This window comes from Abramis brama (assembly GCF_963993115.1).
Source record: "Abramis brama genome assembly, chromosome: 14".
NCBI lineage: Eukaryota > Metazoa > Chordata > Actinopteri > Cypriniformes > Leuciscidae > Abramis > Abramis brama.
The window spans coordinates 20,938,122-20,960,193 of record NC_139976.1 but is presented as its reverse complement, the minus strand read 5'-3'; the positions used below and the strand labels follow the sequence as shown (position 1 = coordinate 20,960,193).

General features: G+C 39.8%; 1 long non-coding RNA gene across 1 annotated transcript in view; it reads left to right on the top strand.

Annotated features, from left to right (window-relative positions):
- LOC311095709 overlaps positions 1–6,124 on the top strand; it is a 30,632-nt gene extending 24,508 nt beyond the window's left edge. The window contains exon 3 of the long non-coding RNA XR_014608889.1: positions 5,116–6,124. This is a non-coding gene — a long non-coding RNA (uncharacterized lncRNA). The remainder of the gene's footprint in view (positions 1–5,115) is intronic.
- Positions 6,125–22,072: the final 15,948 nt, after the last annotated feature.

Genomic DNA, 22,072 nt, shown 5'->3' with positions numbered 1-22,072 from the left:
CGAATCCATTTGAATTCCATAACTTTTTGTCAGCACTACCTGAAGATGATCTGGTTCAATTTTCGTGCAAATCGGACAAACCGTCTAGGACGAGTTCGAAAAAGTAGCTTTTTTTGAAAATTCAAGATGGTGGCCATATTTTTATGACGGCAAATGACGTCATAGGGTGCAATCGAATCGTCATGAGCTCAGGAATCAGAGGAAAAAAGAATTTCGCTGATTGGCCTTACGGTTCAAAAGTTATTAGCAAAATAAAAGTGAAACTTTGGACAGGTGGTGGCGCTAGAGGGAATGACTTAGAAACACCAAAATTGGTGTATTTAATGTTGAGACGGTCCTCTATCAGAATGTCAAACCAAAACAAGTTTCCCGCAATCGGTTCTATGGGCTGCCATAGACTCCCATGGCGGAAGAAGAAGAAGAAGAAGAAGAAGAATAATAATAAGAACGGGAACAGATACAATAGGTGCCTCCGCACCTTCGGTGCTTGGCCCCTAATAAATATAGCTGCAAGCAGCAATTACCGGGGCCAAGCAGAATAAGACGACAAGACATGCCAACATGTCTGAAAGTGTCAGACCAACTGCAACAATGAGCAATTAAAGACATTTAAAGAGGATTTTAGGCGAAATGGCTGAAAAATCATGTAAAAAGTGATTCAAAATATGATTTAATGGATTGTCACTTTTGACCAAAAGGTGGCGCTGTTACGAAATTGATGTGGTGTGGTCAGAGTAAGGAGACAGTGACACATACAAAGTTTTGTGTCAATATGTCGAGGCATTGCAGATATAAAGCCTGAATAGTCATTTTGGCATCATGCCTCAACTTTGCTGCTGTGCTATACGAAAACGGTTTCATCAATCGACACGAAATCCATAACTTTTTGTCGGCACAGTCTGGAGATGATACGATTCGATTTTGGTGAAAATCGGACAAACGGTCTAGGAGGAGTTCGAAAAAGTAGGTTTTGAATGAAAATCAAGATGGCGGACAGGAAGTTTGGCCAAATAAGGAAAACTTGGTATCTATGTTCTCGGCTTGACCCAAGGAATCTATTAAGACCCGTGCCATTTCAATAGCCAGATTTATTCAAAAGTTATTAGCCTTTTTGGAAATGTTGTAATAACTTTTGACCACTAGGTGGCGCTGTCTTGAAATATTTTGGTTGCCTTCAGGGGATGGTGCTGATGACACAATCTGAGTTTCGTAATATTACACCAATGCATTTGTTTAGTATAGCATTTTATTTCACAAAACTGTATTGAAGTCAATGGGAATTTCATATTTTGTTCAATTATAGCGCCACCAAGAGGCTCAGTCCCACAATTTTTTTTACGTGTCCTCAGAGTGAGCCCATACATATGTGTGTCAATTTTGGTGAAAATATCTCAATTCGCTTCGGAGTTATAGACATTTATATGAAAAAACACGAAAAAAATGACTGACACATGACTTTGATTGGAAATTAGTACCCCTAAACATCAATATTTTCGCATTTGGGCATTGGCGTTTAGCTATCGACCTATGTTTCCAAACTTCTGACGGTGGTTTCGTCTCGATCGGACTAGCGGTTTCAAAGATATAGCCAAATGTTTTTTAAGCGCTAAATCACAACGCTACACAAACCGTAAGGCGAAACCTAGCATGTTTGGTATCGTAGGACTCGGCAACGATTCAGGAGTCTAAAAAGATGAGTTTCCTGAAAATAAGTTGACCACACCCAAAGCTATAAGCATTTGAAAAAAAAAATTCACCACTAGGTGGCGCTGTTTCGAAACTTCTCAGGCTCATTCAGGGCATTGTGCTGATGACCCATACCACGTTTCGTAACAATCCGTTCATGCGTTCATAAAATACAGAATTTTAGCACAAAATTCAAAATGGCCGACAGCCAAAATGACCGATATGGTCAAATTGGATATCAGTCGACTCGGCATGTTGCCCTGAATCTAACGTGACCAATTTTATGATTTTTGGACAAACTGTTCAGAAGTTATAAGCAAAAATATCCATTTTTCATATCTCGGGACCAGTAGGTGGCGCTGCGCTGAAACACAGCATGTAGCCTCAGGTCATGCTTGTGAGAACAAGTACCAAGTTTGGTCTGAATACGATAAACCGTTGCGGAGATACGGCCTTACGACTGTTTTTGCTAGCGCTACGTAAAATGTATTCGTGCGTTTATCGAAAACGGTTTGACGAATCAATTTGAATTCCATAACTTTTTGTCAGCACTACCTGAAGATGATCTGGTTCAATTTTCGTGCAAATCGGACAAACCGTCTAGGACGAGTTCGAAAAAGTAGCTTTTTTTGAAAATTCAAGATGGCGGCCATATTTTTATGACGGAAAATGACGTCATAGGGTGCAGTCGAATCGCCATGAGCTCAGGAATCAGAGGAAAAAATAATTTTGTTGATTGGCCTTACGGTTCAAAAGTTATTAGCAAAGTAAAAGTGAAACTTTGGACAGGTGGTGGCGCTAGAGGGAATGACTTAGAAACACCAAAATTGGTGTATTTAATGTTGGGACTGTCCTCTATCAGAATGTCAAACCAAAACAACTTTCCCGCAATCGGTTCTATGGGCTGCCATAGACTCCCAGAGCGGAAGAATAATAATAATAATAAATATAGCTGCAAGCAGCAATTACCGGGGCCAAGCACAATCAGATGACAAGACATGCCAACATTGCTGAAAGTGTCAGACCAATGAGCAATTAAAGACATTAAAGAGGATTTTAGGCAAAATGCCTGAAAAATCATAGAAACAGTGAAGAAAAATATGATTTAATGGACTATCACTTTCGACCAATAGGTGGCGCAGTTACAAAACTGATGTGATGTGGTCAGAGTGAAGTGACAATGACACATACAAAGTTTGGTGTTAATATGTCAAGGCATTGCAGAGATAAAGCCTGAATAGTGCTATTAGCATCATGCCTCAACTTTGCTGCTGCGCTATACGAAAACGGTTTCGTCTATCGACACGAAATCCATAACTTTTAGTCGGCACGGTCTGGAGATGATACGATTCGATTTTGGTGAAAATCGGACAAACGGTCTAGGAGGAGTTCGAAAAAGTAGGTTTTGACTGAAAATCAAGATGGCGGACAGGAAGTTCGGCCAAATAAGGAAAACTTGGTATCTATGTTCTCGGCTTGACCCAAGGACTCTATTAAGACAAGTGGCATTTCAATAGCCAGATTTATTCAAAAGTTATTAGCCTTTTTGGAAATTTTGTTATAACTTTTGACCACTAGGTGGCGCTGTCTTGAAATATTTTGGTTGCCTTCAGGGGATGGTGCTGATGACACAATCTGAGTTTCGTAATATTACACCAATGCATTTGTTTAGTATAGCATTTTATTTCACAAAACTGTATTGAAATCAATGGGAATTTCATGTTTTGTTCTATTATAGCGCCACCAAGAGGCTCAGTCCCACCATTTTTTTTATGTGTCATCAGAGTGAGCCCATACATATATGTGTCGATTTTGGTGCAAAAATCTCAATTTGCTTCGGAGTTATAGACATTTATATGAAAAAACACGTAAAAAATGACTGACACATGACTTTGATTGAATATTACTACCCCTAAACATCAATATTTTCGCATTTGGGCATTGGCGTATAGCTATCGACCTATGTTTCCAAACTTCTGACGGTGGTTTCGTCTCGATCGGACAAGCGGTTTCGAAGATATAGCCTAATGTTTTTTAAGCGCTAAATCACAACGCTACACAAACCGTTAGGCGAAACCTAACATGTTTGGTATCGTTGGACTCGGCAACGATTCAGGAGTCCAATGAGATGAGTTTCGTGAAAATAAGTCGATCACACCCAAAGTTATAAGCATTTGAAAAAAAAAATTCACCACTAGGTGGCGCTGTTACGAAACTTCTCACACTCCTTCAGGACATCGTGTTGATGACCCATACCAAGTTTCGTAACAATCCGTTCATGCGTTGTTAAAATACAGCATTTTAGCACAAAATTCAAAATGGCCGACAGTCAAAATGGCCGATATGGCAAAATTGGATATCAGTCGACTCGGCATGTCGTCCTGAATCTATCAAGACCAATTTTATGATTTTTGGACAAACTGTTCAGAAGTTATAAGCAAAAACAGCCATTTTTCATATCTCCGGACCAGTAGGTGGCGCTGCGCCGAAACGCAGCATGTAGCCTCAGGTCATGCTTGTGAGTACATGTACCAAGTTTGGTCTGAATATGATAAACCGTTGCGGAGATACAGCCTTACGACTGTTTTTGCAGGCGCTACGTAAAATTAGTTTGAGCGTTTATCGAAAACGGTTTGACGAATCAATTTGAATTCCATAACTTTTGGTCAGCACTACCTGAAGATGATCTGGTTCAATTTTCATGCAAATCGGACAAACCGTCTAGGACGAGTTCGAAAAAGTAGGTTTTACAAAAAATTCAAAATGGCGGACATATTTTTATGACGCAAAATGACGTCATAGGGTGCAATCGAATTGCCATGAGCTCAGGAATCAGAAGAAAAAAGAATTTTGTTGATTGGCCTTACGGTTCAAAAGTTATTAGCAAAATAAAAGTGAAACTTTGGACAGTTGGTGGCGCTAGAGGGAATGACTTAGACACACCAAAATTGGTGAATTTAATGTTGGGACTGTCCTCTATCAGAATGTCAAACCAAAACAACTTTCCCGCAATCGGTTCTATGGGCTGCCATAGACTCCCAGAGCGGAAGAATAATAATAATAATAATAATAATAATAATAATAATAATAATAATAATAATAAGAAACGGAACAGATACAATAGGTGCCTCCGCACCTTCGGTGCTTGGCCCCTAATAATAAGAACGGGAACAGATACAATAGGTGCCTCCGCACCTTCGGTGCTTGGCCCCTAAATATAGCTGCAAGCAGCAATTACCGGGGCCAAGCAGAATAAGACGACAAGACATGCCAACATGTCTGAAACAATGAGCAATTAAAGACATTTAAAGAGGATTTTAGGCGAAATGGCTGAAAAATCATGTAAAAAGTGATTCAAAATATGATTTAATGGATTGTCACTTTTGACCAAAAGGTGGCGCTGTTACGAAATTGATGTGGTGTGGTCAGAGTAAGGAGACAGTGACACATACAAAGTTTTGTGTCAATATGTCGAGGCATTGCAGATATAAAGCCTGAATAGTCATTTTGGCATCATGCCTCAACTTTTCTGCTGTGCTATACGAAAACGGTTTCATAAATCGACACGAAATCCATAACTTTTTGTCGGCACAGTCTGGAGATGATACGATTCGATTTTGGTGAAAATCGGACAAACGGTCTAGGAGGAGTTCGAAAAAGTAGGTTTTGAATGAAAATCAAGATGGCGGACAGGAAGTTTGGCCAAATAAGGAAAACTTGGTATCTATGTTCTCGGCTTGACCCAAGGAATCTATTAAGACCCGTGGCATTTCAATAGCCAGATTTATTCAAAAGTTATTAGCCTTTTTGGAAATTTTGTTATAACTTTTGACCACTAGGTGGCGCTGTCTTGAAATATTTTGGTTGCCTTCAGGGGATGGTGCTGATGACACAATCTGAGTTTCGTAATATTACACCAATGCATTTGTTTAGTATAGCATTTTATTTCACAAAACTGTATTGAAGTCAATGGGAATTTCATATTTTGTTCAATTATAGCGCCACCAAGAGGCTCAGTCCCACAATTTTTTTTACGTGTCCTCAGAGTGAGCCCATACATATGTGTGTCAATTTTGGTGAAAATATCTCAATTCGCTTCGGAGTTATAGACATTTATATGAAAAAACACGAAAAAAATGACTGACACATGACTTTGATTGGAAATTAGTACCCCTAAACATCAATATTTTCGCATTTGGGCATTGGCGTATAGCTATCGACCTATGTTTCCAAACTTCTGACGGTGGTTTCGTCTCGATCGGACTAGCGGTTTCAAAGATATAGCCAAATGTTTTTTAAGCGCTAAATCACAACGCTACACAAACCGTAAGGCGAAACCTAGCATGTTTGGTATCGTAGGACTCGGCAACGATTCAGGAGTCTAAAAAGATGAGTTTCGTGAAAATAAGTCGACCACACCCAAAGTTATAAGCATTTGAAAAAAAAAATTCACCACTAGGTGGCGCTGTTTCGAAACTTCTCAGGCTCATTCAGGGCATTGTGCTGATGACCCATACCACATTTCGTAACAATCCGTTCATGCGTTCATAAAATACAGAATTTTAGCACAAAATTCAAAATGGCCGACAGCCAAAATGACCGATATGGTCAAATTGGATATCAGTCGACTCGGCATGTTGCCCTGAATCTAACGAGACCAATTGTATGATTTTTGGACAAACTGTTCAGAAGTTATAAGCAAAAATAGCCATTTTTCATATCTCCGGACCAGTAGGTGGCGCTGCGCCGAAACACAGCATGTAGCCTCAGGTCATGCTTGTGAGTACAAGTACCAAGTTTGGTCTGAATACGATAAACCGTTGCGGAGATACGGCCTTACGACTGTTTTTGCTAGCGCTACGTAAAATGTATTTGTGCGTTTATTGAAAACGGTTTGACGAATCCATTTGAATTCCATAACTTTTTGTCAGCACTACCTGAAGATGATCTGGTTCAATTTTCGTGCAAATCGGACAAACCGTCTAGGACGAGTTCGAAAAAGTAGCTTTTTTTGAAAATTCAAGATGGCGGCCATATTTTTATGACGGCAAATGACGTCATAGGGTGCAATCGAATCGCCATGAGCTCAGGAATCAGAGGAAAAAAGAATTTCGCTGATTGGCCTTACGGTTCAAAAGTTATTAGCAAAATAAAAGTGAAACTTTGGACAGGTGGTGGCGCTAGAGGGAATGACTTAGAAACACCAAAATTGGTGTATTTAATGTTGAGACGGTCCTCTATCAGAATGTCAAACCAAAACAACTTTCCCGCAATCGGTTCTATGGGCTGCCATAGACTCCCATGGCGGAAGAATAATAATAATAAATATAGCTGCAAGCAGCAATTACCGGGGCCAAGCAGAATAAGACGACAAGACATGCCAAAATGTCTGAAAGTGTCAGACCAACTGCAACAATGAGCAATTAAAGACATTTAAAGAGGATTTTAGGCGAAATGGCTGAAAAATCATGTAAAAAGTGATTCAAAATATGATTTAATGGATTGTCACTTTTGACCAAAAGGTGGCGCTGTTACGAAATTGATGTGGTGTGGTCAGAGTAAGTAGACAGTGACACATACAAAGTTTTGTGTCAATATGTCGAGGCATTGCAGATATAAAGCCTGAATAGTCATTTTGGCATCATGCCTCAACTTTGCTGCTGTGCTATACGAAAACGGTTTCATCAATCGACACGAAATCCATAACTTTTTGTCGGCACAGTCTGGAGATGATACGATTCGATTTTGGTGAAAATCGGACAAACGGTCTAGGAGGAGTTCGAAAAAGTAGGTTTTGAATGAAAATCAAGATGGCGGACAGGAAGTTTGGCCAAATAAGGAAAACTTGGTATCTATGTTCTCGGCTTGACCCAAGGAATCTATTAAGACCCGTGGCATTTCAATAGCCAGATTTATTCAAAAGTTATTAGCCTTTTTGGAAATTTTGTTATAACTTTTGACCACTAGGTGGCGCTGTCTTGAAATATTTTGGTTGCCTTCAGGGGATGGTGCTGATGACACAATCTGAGTTTCGTAATATTACACCAATGCATTTGTTTAGTATAGCATTTTATTTCACAAAACTGTATTGAAGTCAATGGGAATTTCATATTTTGTTCAATTATAGCGCCAGCAAGAGGCTCAGTCCCACAATTTTTTTTACGTGTCCTCAGAGTGAGCCCATACATATGTGTGTCAATTTTGGTGAAAATATCTCAATTCGCTTCGGAGTTATAGACATTTATATGAAAAAACACGAAAAAAATGACTGACACATGACTTTGATTGGAAATTAGTACCCCTAAACATCAATATTTTCGCATTTGGGCATTGGCGTATAGCTATCGACCTATGTTTCCAAACTTCTGACGGTGGTTTCGTCTCGATCGGACTAGCGGTTTCAAAGATATAGCCAAATGTTTTTTAAGCGCTAAATCACAACGCTACACAAACCGTAAGGCGAAACCTAGCATGTTTGGTATCGTAGGACTCGGCAATGATTCAGGAGTCTAAAAAGATGAGTTTCGTGAAAATAAGTCGACCACACCCAAAGTTATAAGCATTTGAAAAAAAAAATTCACCACTAGGTGGCGCTGTTTCGAAACTTCTCAGGCTCATTCAGGGCATTGTGCTGATGACCCATACCACGTTTCGTAACAATCCGTTCATGCGTTCATAAAATACAGAATTTTAGCACAAAATTCAAAATGGCCGACAGCCAAAATGACCGATATGGTCAAATTGGATATCAGTCGACTCGGCATGTTGCCCTGAATCTAACGAGACCAATTTTATGATTTTTGGACAAACTGTTCAGAAGTTATAAGCAAAAATAGCCATTTTTCATATCTCCGGACCAGTAGGTGGCACTGCGCCGAAACACAGCATGTAGCCTCAGGTCATGCTTGTGAGTACAAGTACCAAGTTTGGTCTGAATACGATAAACCGTTGCGGAGATATGGCCTTACGACTGTTTTTGCTGGCGCTACGTAAAATGTATTCGTGCGTTTATCGAAAACGGTTTGACGAATCAATTTGAATTCCATAACTTTTTGTCAGCACTACCTTAAGATGATCTGGTTCAATTTTCGTACAAATCGGACAAACCGTCTAGGACGAGTTCGAAAAAGTAGCTTTTTTTGAAAATTCAAGATGGCGGCCATATTTTTATGACGGAAAATGACGTCATAGGGTGCAATCGAATCGCCATGAGCTCAGGAATCAGAGGAAAAAATAATTTTGTTGATTGGCCTTACGGTTCAAAAGTTATTAGCAAAGTAAAAGTGAAATTTTGGACAGGTGGTGGCGCTAGAGGGAATGACTTAGAAACACCAAAATTGGTGTATTTAATGTTGGGACTGTCCTCTATCAGAATGTCAAACCAAAACAACTTTCCCGCAATCGGTTCTATGGGCTGCCATAGACTCCCATGGCGGAAGAAGAAGAAGAAGAATAATAATAAGAACGGGAACAGATACAATAGGTGCCTCCGCACCTTCGGTGCTTGGCCCCTAAATATAGCTGCAAGCAGCAATTACCGGGGCCAAGCACAATCAGATGACAAGACATGCCAACATTGCTGAAAGTGTCAGACCAATGAGCAATTAAAGACATTAAAGAGGATTTTAGGCAAAATGCCTGAAAAATCATAGAAACAGTGAAGAAAAATATGATTTAATGGACTATCACTTTCGACCAATAGGTGGCGCAGTTACAAAACTGATGTGATGTGGTCAGAGTGAAGTGACAATGACACATACAAAGTTTGGTGTTAATATGTCAAGGCATTGCAGAGATAAAGCCTGAATAGTCATTTTGGCATCATGCCTCAGCTTTGCTGCTGTGCTATACGAAAACGGTTTCATCAATCGACACGAAATCCATAACTTTTTGTCGGCACAGTCTGGAGATGATACGATTCGATTTTGGTGAAAATCGGACAAACGGTCTAGGAGGAGTTCGAAAAAGTAGGTTTTGAATGAAAATCAAGATGGCGGACAGGAAGTTTGGCCAAATAAGGAAAACTTGGTATCTATGTTCTCGGCTTGACCCAAGGAATCTATTAAGACCCGTGCCATTTCAATAGCCAGATTTATTCAAAAGTTATTAGCCTTTTTGGAAATTTTGTTATAACTTTTGACCACTAGGTGGCGCTGTCTTGAAATATTTTGGTTGCCTTCAGGGGATGGTGCTGATGACACAATCTGAGTTTCGTAATATTACACCAATGCATTTGTTTATTATAGCATTTTATTTCACAAAACTGTATTGAAGTCAATGGGAATTTCATATTTTGTTCAATTATAGCGCCACCAAGAGGCTCAGTCCCACAATTTTTTTTACGTGTCCTCAGAGTGAGCCCATACATATGTGTGTCAATTTTGGTGAAAATATCTCAATTCGCTTCAGAGTTATAGACATTTATATGAAAAAACACGTAAAAAATGACTGACACATGACTTTGATTGGAATTTACTACCCCTAAACATCAATATTTTCGCATTTGGGCATTGGCATATAACTATCGACCTATGTTTCCAAACTTCTGACGGTGGTTTCATCTCGATCGGACTAGCGGTTTCAAAGATATAGCCAAATGTTTTTTAAGCGCTAAATCACAACGCTACACAAACCGTAAGGCGAAACCTAGCATGTTTGATATCGTTGGACTCGGCAAGGATTCAGTAGTCTAATGAGATGAGTTTGGTGAAAATAAGTCGACCACACCCAAAGTTATAAGCATTTGAAAAAAAAAATTCACCACTAGGTGGCGCTGTTTCGAAACTTCTCAGGCTCCTTCAGAACATCGTGTTGATGACCCATACCAAGTTTCGTAACAATCCGTTCATGCGTTCTTAAAATACAGCATTTTAGCACAAAATTCAAAATGGCCGACAGTCAAAATGGCCGATATGGTAAAATTGGATATCAGTCGACTCGGCATGTTGCCCTGAATCTAACGAGACCAATTTTATGATTTTTGGACAAATTGTTCAGAAGTTATAAGCAAAAATAGCCATTTTTCATATCTCCGGACCAGTAGGTGGCGCTGCGCCGAAACGCAGCATGTAGCCTCAAGTCATGCTTGTGAGTACATGTACCAAGTTTGGTCTGAATACGATAAACCGTTGCGGAGATACAGCCTAACGACTGTTTTTGCAAGCGCTACGTAAAATTTGTTCGAGCGTTTATCGAAAACGGTTTGACGAATCAATTTGAATTCCATAACTTTTTGTCAACACTGCCTGAAGATGATCTGGTTAAATTTTCGTGCAAATCGGACAAACCGTCTAGGACGAGTTCGAAAAAGTAGCTTTTTCAGCCCATTAAAAATGGCGGCCATATTTATAAGCCGGAAAATGACGTCATAGGGTGCAATCGAATCGGCATGAGCTCGGGAATCAGAGGAAAAAAGAATTTTGTTGATTGGCCAAACGGTTCAAAAGTTATTAGCAAAATAAAAGTGAAATTTTGGACAGTTGGTGGCGCTAGAGGGATTGGTTTTAAGACACCAAATTTGGTATGTTGACTTTTTGGACTGTCCTCTATCATTGTGCCAAATTTCATAACTTTCCCGCAATCGGTTCTATGGGCTGCCATAGACTCCCATGGCGGAAGAAGAATAATAATAATAATAATAATAAGAACGCGAACAAAAACAATAGGTGCCTCCGCACCTTCGGTGCTTGGCCCCTAAATATAGCTGCAAGCAGCAATTACCGGGGCCAAGCAGAATAAGACGACAAGACATGCCAACATGTCTGAAAGTGTCAGACCAACTGCAACAATGAGCAATTAAAGACATTTAAAGAGGATTTTAGGCGAAATGGCTGAAAAATCATGTAAAAAGTGATTCAAAATATGATTTAATGGATTGTCACTTTTGACCAAAAGGTGGCGCTGTTACGAAATTGATGTGGTGTGGTCAGAGTAAGGAGACAGTGACACATACAAAGTTTTGTGTCAATATGTCGAGGCATTGCAGATATAAAGCCTGAATAGTCATTTTGGCATCATGCCTCAACTTTGCTGCTGTGCTATACGAAAACGGTTTCATCAATCGACACGAAATCCATAACTTTTTGTCGGCACAGTCTGGAGATGATACGATTCGATTTTGGTGAAAATCGGACAAACGGTCTAGGAGGAGTTCGAAAAAGTAGGTTTTGAATGAAAATCAAGATGGCGGACAGGAAGTTTGGCCAAATAAGGAAAACTTGGTATCTATGTTCTCGGCTTGACCCAAGGAATCTATTAAGACCAGTGTCATTTCAATAGCCAGATGTATTCAAAAGTTATTAGCCTTTTTGGAAATTTTATTATAACTTTTGACCACTAGGTGGCGCTGTCTTGAAATATTTTGGTTGCCTTCAGGGGATGGTGCTGATGACACAATCTGAGTTTCGTAATATTACACCAATGCATTTGTTTAGTATAGCATTTTATTTCACAAAACTGTATTGAAGTCAATGGGAATTTCATATTTTGTTCAATTATAGCGCCACCAAGAGGCTCAGTCCCACAATTTTTTTTACGTGTCCTCAGAGTGAGCCCATACATATGTGTGTCAATTTTGGTGAAAATATCTCAATTCGCTTCGGAGTTATAGACATTTATATGAAAAAACACGAAAAAAATGACTGACACATGACTTTGATTGGAAATTAGTACCCCTAAACATCAATATTTTCGCATTTGGGCATTGGCGTATAGCTATCGACCTATGTTTCCAAACTTCTGACGGTGGTTTCGTCTCGATCGGACTAGCGGTTTCAAAGATATAGCCAAATGTTTTTTAAGCGCTAAATCACAACGCTACACAAACCGTAAGGCGAAACCTAGCATGTTTGGTATCGTAGGACTCGGCAACGATTCAGGAGTCTACAAAGATGAGTTTCGTGAAAATAAGTCGACCACACCCAAAGTTATAAGCATTTGAAAAAAAAAATTCACCACTAGGTGGCGCTGTTTCGAAACTTCTCAGGCTCATTCAGGGCATCGTGCTGATGACCCATACCACGTTTCGTAACAATCCGTTCATGCGTTCATAAAATACAGAATTTTAGCACAAAATTCAAAATGGCCGACAGCCAAAATGACCGATATGGCAAAATTGGATATCAGTCGACTCGGCATGTTGCTCTGAATCTAACGAGACCAATTGTATGATTTTTGGACAAACTGTTCAGAAGTTATAAGCAAAAATAGCCATTTTTCATATCTCCGGACCAGTAGGTGGCGCTGCGCCGAAACACAGCATGTAGCCTCAGGTCATGCTTGTGAGTACAAGTACCAAGTTTGGTCTGAATACGATAAACCGTTGCGGAGATACGGCCTTACGACTGTTTTTGCTAGCGCTACGTAAAATGTATTCGTGCGTTTATCGAAAACGGTTTGACGAATCCATTTGAATTCCATAACTTTTTGTCAGCACTACCTGAAGATGATCTGGTTCAATTTTCGTGCAAATCGGACAAACCGTCTAGGACGAGTTCGAAAAAGTAGCTTTTTTTGAAAATTCAAGATGGTGGCCATATTTGTATGACGGCAAATGACGTCATAGGGTGCAATCGAATCGCCATGAGCTCAGGAATCAGAGGAAAAAAGAATTTCGCTGATTGGCCTTACGGTTCAAAAGTTATTAGCAAAATAAAAGTGAAACTTTGGACAGGTGGTGGCGCTAGAGGGAATGACTTAGAAACACCAAAATTGGTGTATTTAATGTTGAGACGGTCCTCTATCAGAATGTCAAACCAAAACAACTTTCCCGCAATCGGTTCTATGGGCTGCCATAGACTCCCATGGCGGAAGAAGAAGAAGAAGAAGAAGAAGAAGAAGAATAATAATAAGAACGGGAACAGATACAATAGGTGCCTCCGCACCTTCGGTGCTTGGCCCCTAATAATAATAATAAGAACCGGAACAAACACAATAGGTGCCTCCGCACCTTCGGTGCTTGGCCCCTAAATATAGCTGCAAGCAGCAATTACCGGGGCCAAGCAGAATAAGACGACAAGACATGCCAACATGTCTGAAAGTGTCAGACCAACTGCAACAATGAGCAATTAAAGACATTTAAAGAGGATTTTAGGCGAAATGGCTGAAAAATCATGTAAAAAGTGATTCAAAATATGATTTAATGGATTGTCACTTTTGACCAAAAGGTGGCGCTGTTACGAAATTGATGTGGTGTGGTCAGAGTAAGGAGACAGTGACACATACAAAGTTTTGTGTCAATATGTCGAGGCATTGCAGATATAAAGCCTGAATAGTCATTTTGGCATCATGCCTCAACTTTGCTGCTGTGCTATACGAAAACGGTTTCATCAATCGACACGAAATCCATAACTTTTTGTCGGCACAGTCTGGAGATGATACGATTCGATTTTGGTGAAAATCGGACAAACGGTCTAGGAGGAGTTCGAAAAAGTAGGTTTTGAATGAAAATCAAGATGGCGGACAGGAAGTTTGGCCAAATAAGGAAAACTTGGTATCTATGTTCTCGGCTTGACCCAATGAATCTATTAAGACCAGTGGCATTTCAATAGCCAGATGTATTCAAAAGTTATTAGCCTTTTTGGAAATTTTGTTATAACTTTTGACCACTAGGTGGCGCTGTCTTGAAATATTTTGGTTGCCTTCAGGGGATGGTGCTGATGACACAATCTGAGTTTCGTAATATTACACCAATGCATTTGTTTAGTATAGCATTTTATTTCACAAAACTGTATTGAAGTCAATGGGAATTTCATATTTTGTTCAATTATAGCGCCACCAAGAGGCTCAGTCCCACAATTTTTTTTACGTGTCCTCAGAGTGAGCCCATACATATGTGTGTCAATTTTGGTGAAAATATCTCAATTCGCTTCGGAGTTATAGACATTTATATGAAAAAACACGAAAAAAATGACTGACACATGACTTTGATTGGAAATTAGTACCCCTAAACATCAATATTTTCGCATTTGGGCATTGGCGTATAGCTATCGACCTATGTTTCCAAACTTCTGACGGTGGTTTCGTCTCGATCGGACTAGCGGTTTCAAAGATATAGCCAAATGTTTTTTAAGCGCTAAATCACAACGCTACACAAACCGTAAGGCGAAACCTAGCATGTTTGGTATCGTAGGACTCGGCAACGATTCAGGAGTCTAAAAAGATGAGTTTCGTGAAAATAAGTCGACCACACCCAAAGTTATAAGCATTTGAAAAAAAAAATTCACCACTAGGTGGCGCTGTTTCGAAACTTCTCAGGCTCATTCAGGGCATCGTGCTGATGACCCATACCACGTTTCGTAACAATCCGTTCATGCGTTCATAAAATACAGAATTTTAGCACAAAATTCAAAATGGCCGACAGCCAAAATGACCGATATGGCAAAATTGGATATCAGTCGACTCGGCATGTTGCCCTGAATCTAACGAGACCAATTGTATGATTTTTGGACAAACTGTTCAGAAGTTATAAGCAAAAATAGCCATTTTTCATATCTCCGGACCAGTAGGTGGCGCTGCGCCGAAACACAGCATGTAGCCTCAGGTCATGCTTGTGAGTACAAGTACCAAGTTTGGTCTGAATACGATAAACCGTTGCGGAGATACGGCCTTACGACTGTTTTTGCTAGCGCTACGTAAAATGTATTCGTGCGTTTATCGAAAACGGTTTGACGAATCCATTTGAATTCCATAACTTTTTGTCAGCACTACCTGAAGATGATCTGGTTCAATTTTCGTGCAAATCGGACAAACCGTCTAGGACGAGTTCGAAAAAGTAGCTTTTTTTGAAAATTCAAGATGGTGGCCATATTTTTATGACGGCAAATGACGTCATAGGGTGCAATCGAATCGCCATGAGCTCAGGAATCAGAGGAAAAAAGAATTTCGCTGATTGGCCTTACGGTTCAAAAGTTATTAGCAAAATAAAAGTGAAACTTTGGACAGGTGGTGGCGCTAGAGGGAATGACTTAGAAACACCAAAATTGGTGTATTTAATGTTGAGACGGTCCTCTATCAGAATGTCAAACCAAAACAACTTTCCCGCAATCGGTTCTATGGGCTGCCATAGACTCCCATGGCGGAAGAAGAAGAAGAAGAAGAAGAAGAAGAAGAATAATAATAAGAACGGGAACAGATACAATAGGTGCCTCCGCACCTTCGGTGCTTGGCCCCTAATAATAATAATAAATATAGCTGCAAGCAGCAATTATCGGGGCCAAGCGCAAGCAGACGACAGGATATGCCAACATGGCTGAAGGTGTCAGACCAACTGCAACAATGAGCAATTAAATACATTTAAAGAGGATTTTAGGCGAAATGGCTGAAAAATCATATAAAAAGTCATTCGAAATATGATTTAATGGATTATCACTTTCGACCAATCTGTGGCGCAGTTACAAAACTGATGTGATGTGGTCAGAGTGAAGTGACAATGACACATACAAAGTTTGGTGTCAATATGTCAAGGCATTGCAGAGATAAAGCCTGAATAGTGCTTTTAGCATCATGCCTCAACTTTGCTGCTACGCTATACGAAAACGGTTTCGTCTATAGACACGAAATCCATAACTTTTAGTCAGCACAGTCTGGAGATGATACGATTCGATTTTGGTGAAAATCGGACAAACGGTCTAGGAGGAGTTCGAAAAAGTAGGTTTTGACTGAAAATCAAGATGGCGGACAGGAAGCTAGGCCAAATAAGGAAACCTTGGTATCTATGTTCTCGTCTTGACCCAAGGAATCTATTAAGACCAGTTGCATTACAATAGGCCAACGTATTCAAAAGTTATTAGCAGTTTTGTAAATTTTGTTATAACTTTTGACCACTAGGTGGCACTGTCTCGAAATATTTTGGGTACCTTCAGGGGATGGTGCTGATGGCACATTTTGAGTTTCGTAATATTACACCAATGCATTTGTTTAGTATAGCATTTTATTTCACAAAACTGCATTGAAGTCAATGGGAATTTCATGTTTTGTTCTATTATAGCGCCACCAAGAGGCTGAGTCCCACCATCTTTTTTACATGTCCTCAGAGTGAGCTCATACATATGTGTGTCGATTTTGGTGAAAATATCTCAATTCGCTTCGGAGTTATAGACATTTATATGAAAAAACATGTAAAAAATGACTGACACATGACTTTGTTTGGAATTTACTACCCCTAAACATCAATATTTTCGCATTTGGGCATTGGCGTATAGCTATCGACCTATGTTTTCAAACTTCTGACGGTGGTTTCATCTCGATCGGACTAGCGGTTTCAAAGATATAGCCAAATGTTTTTTAAGCGCTAAATCACAACGCTACACAAACCGTAAGGCGAAACCTAGCATGTTTGGTATCATAGGACTCGGCAACGATTCAGGAGTCTAAAAAGATGAGTTTCGTGAAAATAAGTCGACCACACCCAAAGTTATAAGCATTTGAAAAAAAAAATTCACCACTAGGTGGCGCTGTTTCGAAACTTCTCAGGCTCATTCAGGGCATTGTGCTGATGACCCATACCACGTTTCGTAACAATCTGTTCATGCGTTCTTAAAATACAGCATTTTAGCACAAAATTCAAAATGGCCGACAGTCAAAATGGCCGATATGGTAATATTGGATATCAGTCGACTCGGCATGTTACCCTGAATCTAACGAGACCAATTTTATGATTTTTGGACAAACTGTTCAGAAGTTATAAGCAAAAATAGCCATTTTTCATATCTCCGGACCAGTAGGTGGCGCTGCGCCGAAACACAGCATGTAGCCTCAGGTCATGCTTGTGATGACATGTACCAAGTTTGGTCTGAATCCGATAAAGCGTTGCGGAGATACGGCCTTACATCTGTTTTCGCAAGCGCTACGTAAAATGTATTCGTGGGTTTATCGAAAACTGTTAAGCGAATCAACTTGAATTCCATAACTTTTTGTCAGCATGGTCTGTAGATGATCTGGTTCAATTTTCGTGCAAATCGGACAAACCGTCTAGGACGAGTTCGAAAAAGTAGCTTTTTAGATAAATTCAAAATGGCGGCCATATTGTTATGACAGAAATGATGTCATAGGGTGCAATCGAATTGGCATGAGCTCAGGAATCAGAGAGAAAAATAATTGTGTTGATTGGCCTTACGGTTCAAAAGTTATTAGCAAAATAAAAGTGAAACTTTGGACAGGTGGTGGCGCTAGAGGGAATGACTTAGACACACCAAAATTGGTGTATTTAATGTTGGGACTGTCCTCTATCAGAATGTCAAACCAAAACAACTTTCCCGCATTCGGTTCTATGGGCTGCCATAGACTCCCAGTTGGAAGAAGGAAGAATAATAATAATAAGAACGGGAACAGATACAATAGGTGCCTACGCACCTTCGGTGCTTGGCCCCTAATAATAAGAAACGGAACAGATACAATAGGTGCCTCCGCACCTTCGGTGCTTGGCCCCTAATAATAATAATAAATATAGCTGCAAGCAGCAATTACCGGGGCCAAGCAGAATAAGACGACAAGACATGCCAACATGTCTGAAAGTGTCAGACCAACTGCAACAATGAGCAATTAAAGACATTTAAAGAGGATTTTAGGCGAAATGGCTGAAAAATCATGTAAAAAGTGATTCAAAATATGATTTAATGGATTGTCACTTTTGACCAAAAGGTGGCGCTGTTACGAAATTGATGTGGTGTGGTCAGAGTAAGGAGACAGTGACACATACAAAGTTTTGTGTCAATATGTCGAGGCATTGCAGATATAAAGCCTGAATAGTCATTTTGGCATCATGCCTCAACTTTGCTGCTGTGCTATACGAAAACGGTTTCATCAATCGACACGAAATCCATAACTTTTTGTCGGCACAGTCTGGAGATGATACGATTCGATTTTGGTGAAAATCGGACAAACGGTCTAGGAGGAGTTCGAAAAAGTAGGTTTTGAATGAAAATCAAGATGGCGGACAGGAAGTTTGGCCAAATAAGGAAAACTTGGTATCTATGTTCTCGGCTTGACCCAAGGAATCTATTAAGACCAGTGGCATTTCAATAGCCAGATGTATTCAAAAGTTATTAGCCTTTTTGGAAATTTTGTTATAACTTTTGACCACTAGGTGGCGCTGTCTTGAAATATTTTGGTTGCCTTCAGGGGATGGTGCTGATGACACAATCTGAGTTTCGTAATATTACACCAATGCATTTGTTTAGTATAGCATTTTATTTCACAAAACTGTATTGAAGTCAATGGGAATTTCATATTTTGTTCAATTATAGCGCCACCAAGAGGCTCAGTCCCACAATTTTTTTTACGTGTCCTCAGAGTGAGCCCATACATATGTGTGTCAATTTTGGTGAAAATATCTCAATTCGCTTCGGAGTTATAGACATTTATATGAAAAAACACGAAAAAAATGACTGACACATGACTTTGATTGGAAATTAGTACCCCTAAACATCAATATTTTCGCATTTGGGCATTGGCGTATAGCTATCGACCTATGTTTCCAAACTTCTGACGGTGGTTTCGTCTCGATCGGACTAGCGGTTTCAAAGATATAGCCAAATGTTTTTTAAGCGCTAAATCACAACGCTACACAAACCGTAAGGCGAAACCTAGCATGTTTGGTATCGTAGGACTCGGCAACGATTCAGGAGTCTACAAAGATGAGTTTCGTGAAAATAAGTCGACCACACCCAAAGTTATAAGCATTTGAAAAAAAAAATTCACCACTAGGTGGCGCTGTTTCGAAACTTCTCAGGCTCATTCAGGGCATCGTGCTGATGACCCATACCACGTTTCGTAACAATCCGTTCATGCGTTCATAAAATACAGAATTTTAGCACAAAATTCAAAATGGCCGACAGCCAAAATGACCGATATGGCAAAATTGGATATCAGTCGACTCGGCATGTTGCCCTGAATCTAACGAGACCAATTGTATGATTTTTGGACAAACTGTTCAGAAGTTATAAGCAAAAATAGCCATTTTTCATATCTCCGGACCAGTAGGTGGCGCTGCGCCGAAACACAGCATGTAGCCTCAGGTCATGCTTGTGAGTACAAGTACCAAGTTTGGTCTGAATACGATAAACCGTTGCGGAGATACGGCCTTACGACTGTTTTTGCTAGCGCTACGTAAAATGTATTCGTGCGTTTATCGAAAACGGTTTGACGAATCCATTTGAATTCCATAACTTTTTGTCAGCACTACCTGAAGATGATCTGGTTCAATTTTCGTGCAAATCGGACAAACCGTCTAGGACGAGTTCGAAAAAGTAGCTTTTTTTGAAAATTCAAGATGGTGGCCATATTTTTATGACGGCAAATGACGTCATAGGGTGCAATCGAATCGCCATGAGCTCAGGAATCAGAGGAAAAAAGAATTTCGCTGATTGGCCTTACGGTTCAAATGTTATTAGCAAAATAAAAGTGAAACTTTGGACAGGTGGTGGCGCTAGAGGGAATGACTTAGAAACACCAAAATTGGTGTATTTAATGTTGAGACGGTCCTCTATCAGAATGTCAAACCAAAACAACTTTCCCGCAATCGGTTCTATGGGCTGCCATAGACTCCCATGGCGGAAGAATAATAATAATAAATATAGCTGCAAGCAGCAATTACCGGGGCCAAGCAGAATAAGACGACAAGACATGCCAACATGTCTGAAAGTGTCAGACCAACTGCAACAATGAGCAATTAAAGACATTTAAAGAGGATTTTAGGCGAAATGGCTGAAAAATCATGTAAAAAGTGATTCAAAATATGATTTAATGGATTGTCACTTTTGACCAAAAGGTGGCGCTGTTACGAAATTGATGTGGTGTGGTCAGAGTAAGGAGACAGTGACACATACAAAGTTTTGTGTCAATATGTCGAGGCATTGCAGATATAAAGCCTGAATAGTCATTTTGGCATCATGCCTCAACTTTGCTGCTGTGCTATACAAAAACGGTTTCATCAATCGACACGAAATCCATAACTTTTTGTCGGCACAGTCTGGAGATGATACGATTCGATTTTGGTGAAAATCGGACAAACGGTCTAGGAGGAGTTAGAAAAAGTAGGTTTTGAATGAAAATCAAGATGGCGGACAGGAAGTTTGGCCAAATAAGGAAAACTTGGTATCTATGTTCTCGGCTTGACCCAAGGAATCTATTAAGAACCGTGGAATTTCAATAGCCAGATTTATTCAAAAGTTATTAGCCTTTTTGGAAATTTTGTTATAACTTTTGACCACTAGGTGGCGCTGTCTTGAAATATTTTGGTTGCCTTCAGGGGATGGTGCTGATGACACAATCTGAGTTTCGTAATATTACACCAATGCATTTGTTTAGTATAGCATTTTATTTCACAAAACTGTATTGAAGTCAATGGGAATTTCATATTTTGTTCAATTATAGCGCCACCAAGAGGCTCAGTCCCACAATTTTTTTTACGTGTCCTCAGAGTGAGCCCATACATATGTGTGTCAATTTTGGTGAAAATATCTCAATTCGCTTCGGAGTTATAGACATTTATATGAAAAAACACGAAAAAAATGACTGACACATGACTTTGATTGGAAATTAGTACCCCTAAACATCAATATTTTCGCATTTGGGCATTGGCGTATAGCTATCGACCTATGTTTCCAAACTTCTGACGGTGGTTTCGTCTCGATTGGACTAGCGGTTTCAAAGATATAGCCAAATGTTTTTTAAGCGCTAAATCACAACGCTACACAAACCGTAAGGCGAAACCTAGCATGTTTGGTATCGTAGGACTCGGCAACGATTCAGGAGTCTAAAAAGATGAGTTTCGTGAAAATAAGTCGACCACACCCAAAGTTATAAGCATTTGGAAAAAAAAATTCACCACTAGGTGGCGCTGTTTCGAAACTTCTCAGGCTCATTCAGGGCATTGTGCTGATGACCCATACCATATTTCGTAACAATCCGTTCATGCGTTCATAAAATACAGAATTTTAGCACAAAATTCAAAATGGCCGACAGCCAAAATGACCGATATGGTCAAATTGGATATCAGTCGACTCGGCATGTTGCCCTGAATCTAACGAGACCAATTGTATGATTTTTGGACAAACTGTTCAGAAGTTATAAGCAAAAATAGCCATTTTTCATATCTCCGGACCAGTAGGTGGCGCTGCGCCGAAACACAGCATGTAGCCTCAGGTCATGCTTGTGAGTACAAGTACCAAGTTTGGTCTGAATACGATAAACCGTTGCGGAGATACGGCCTTACGACTGTTTTTGCTAGCGCTACGTAAAATGTATTTGTGCGTTTATTGAAAACGGTTTGACGAATCCATTTGAATTCCATAACTTTTTGTCAGCACTAACTGAAGATGATCTGGTTCAATTTTCGTGCAAATCGGACAAACCGTCTAGGACGAGTTCGAAAAAGTAGCTTTTTTTG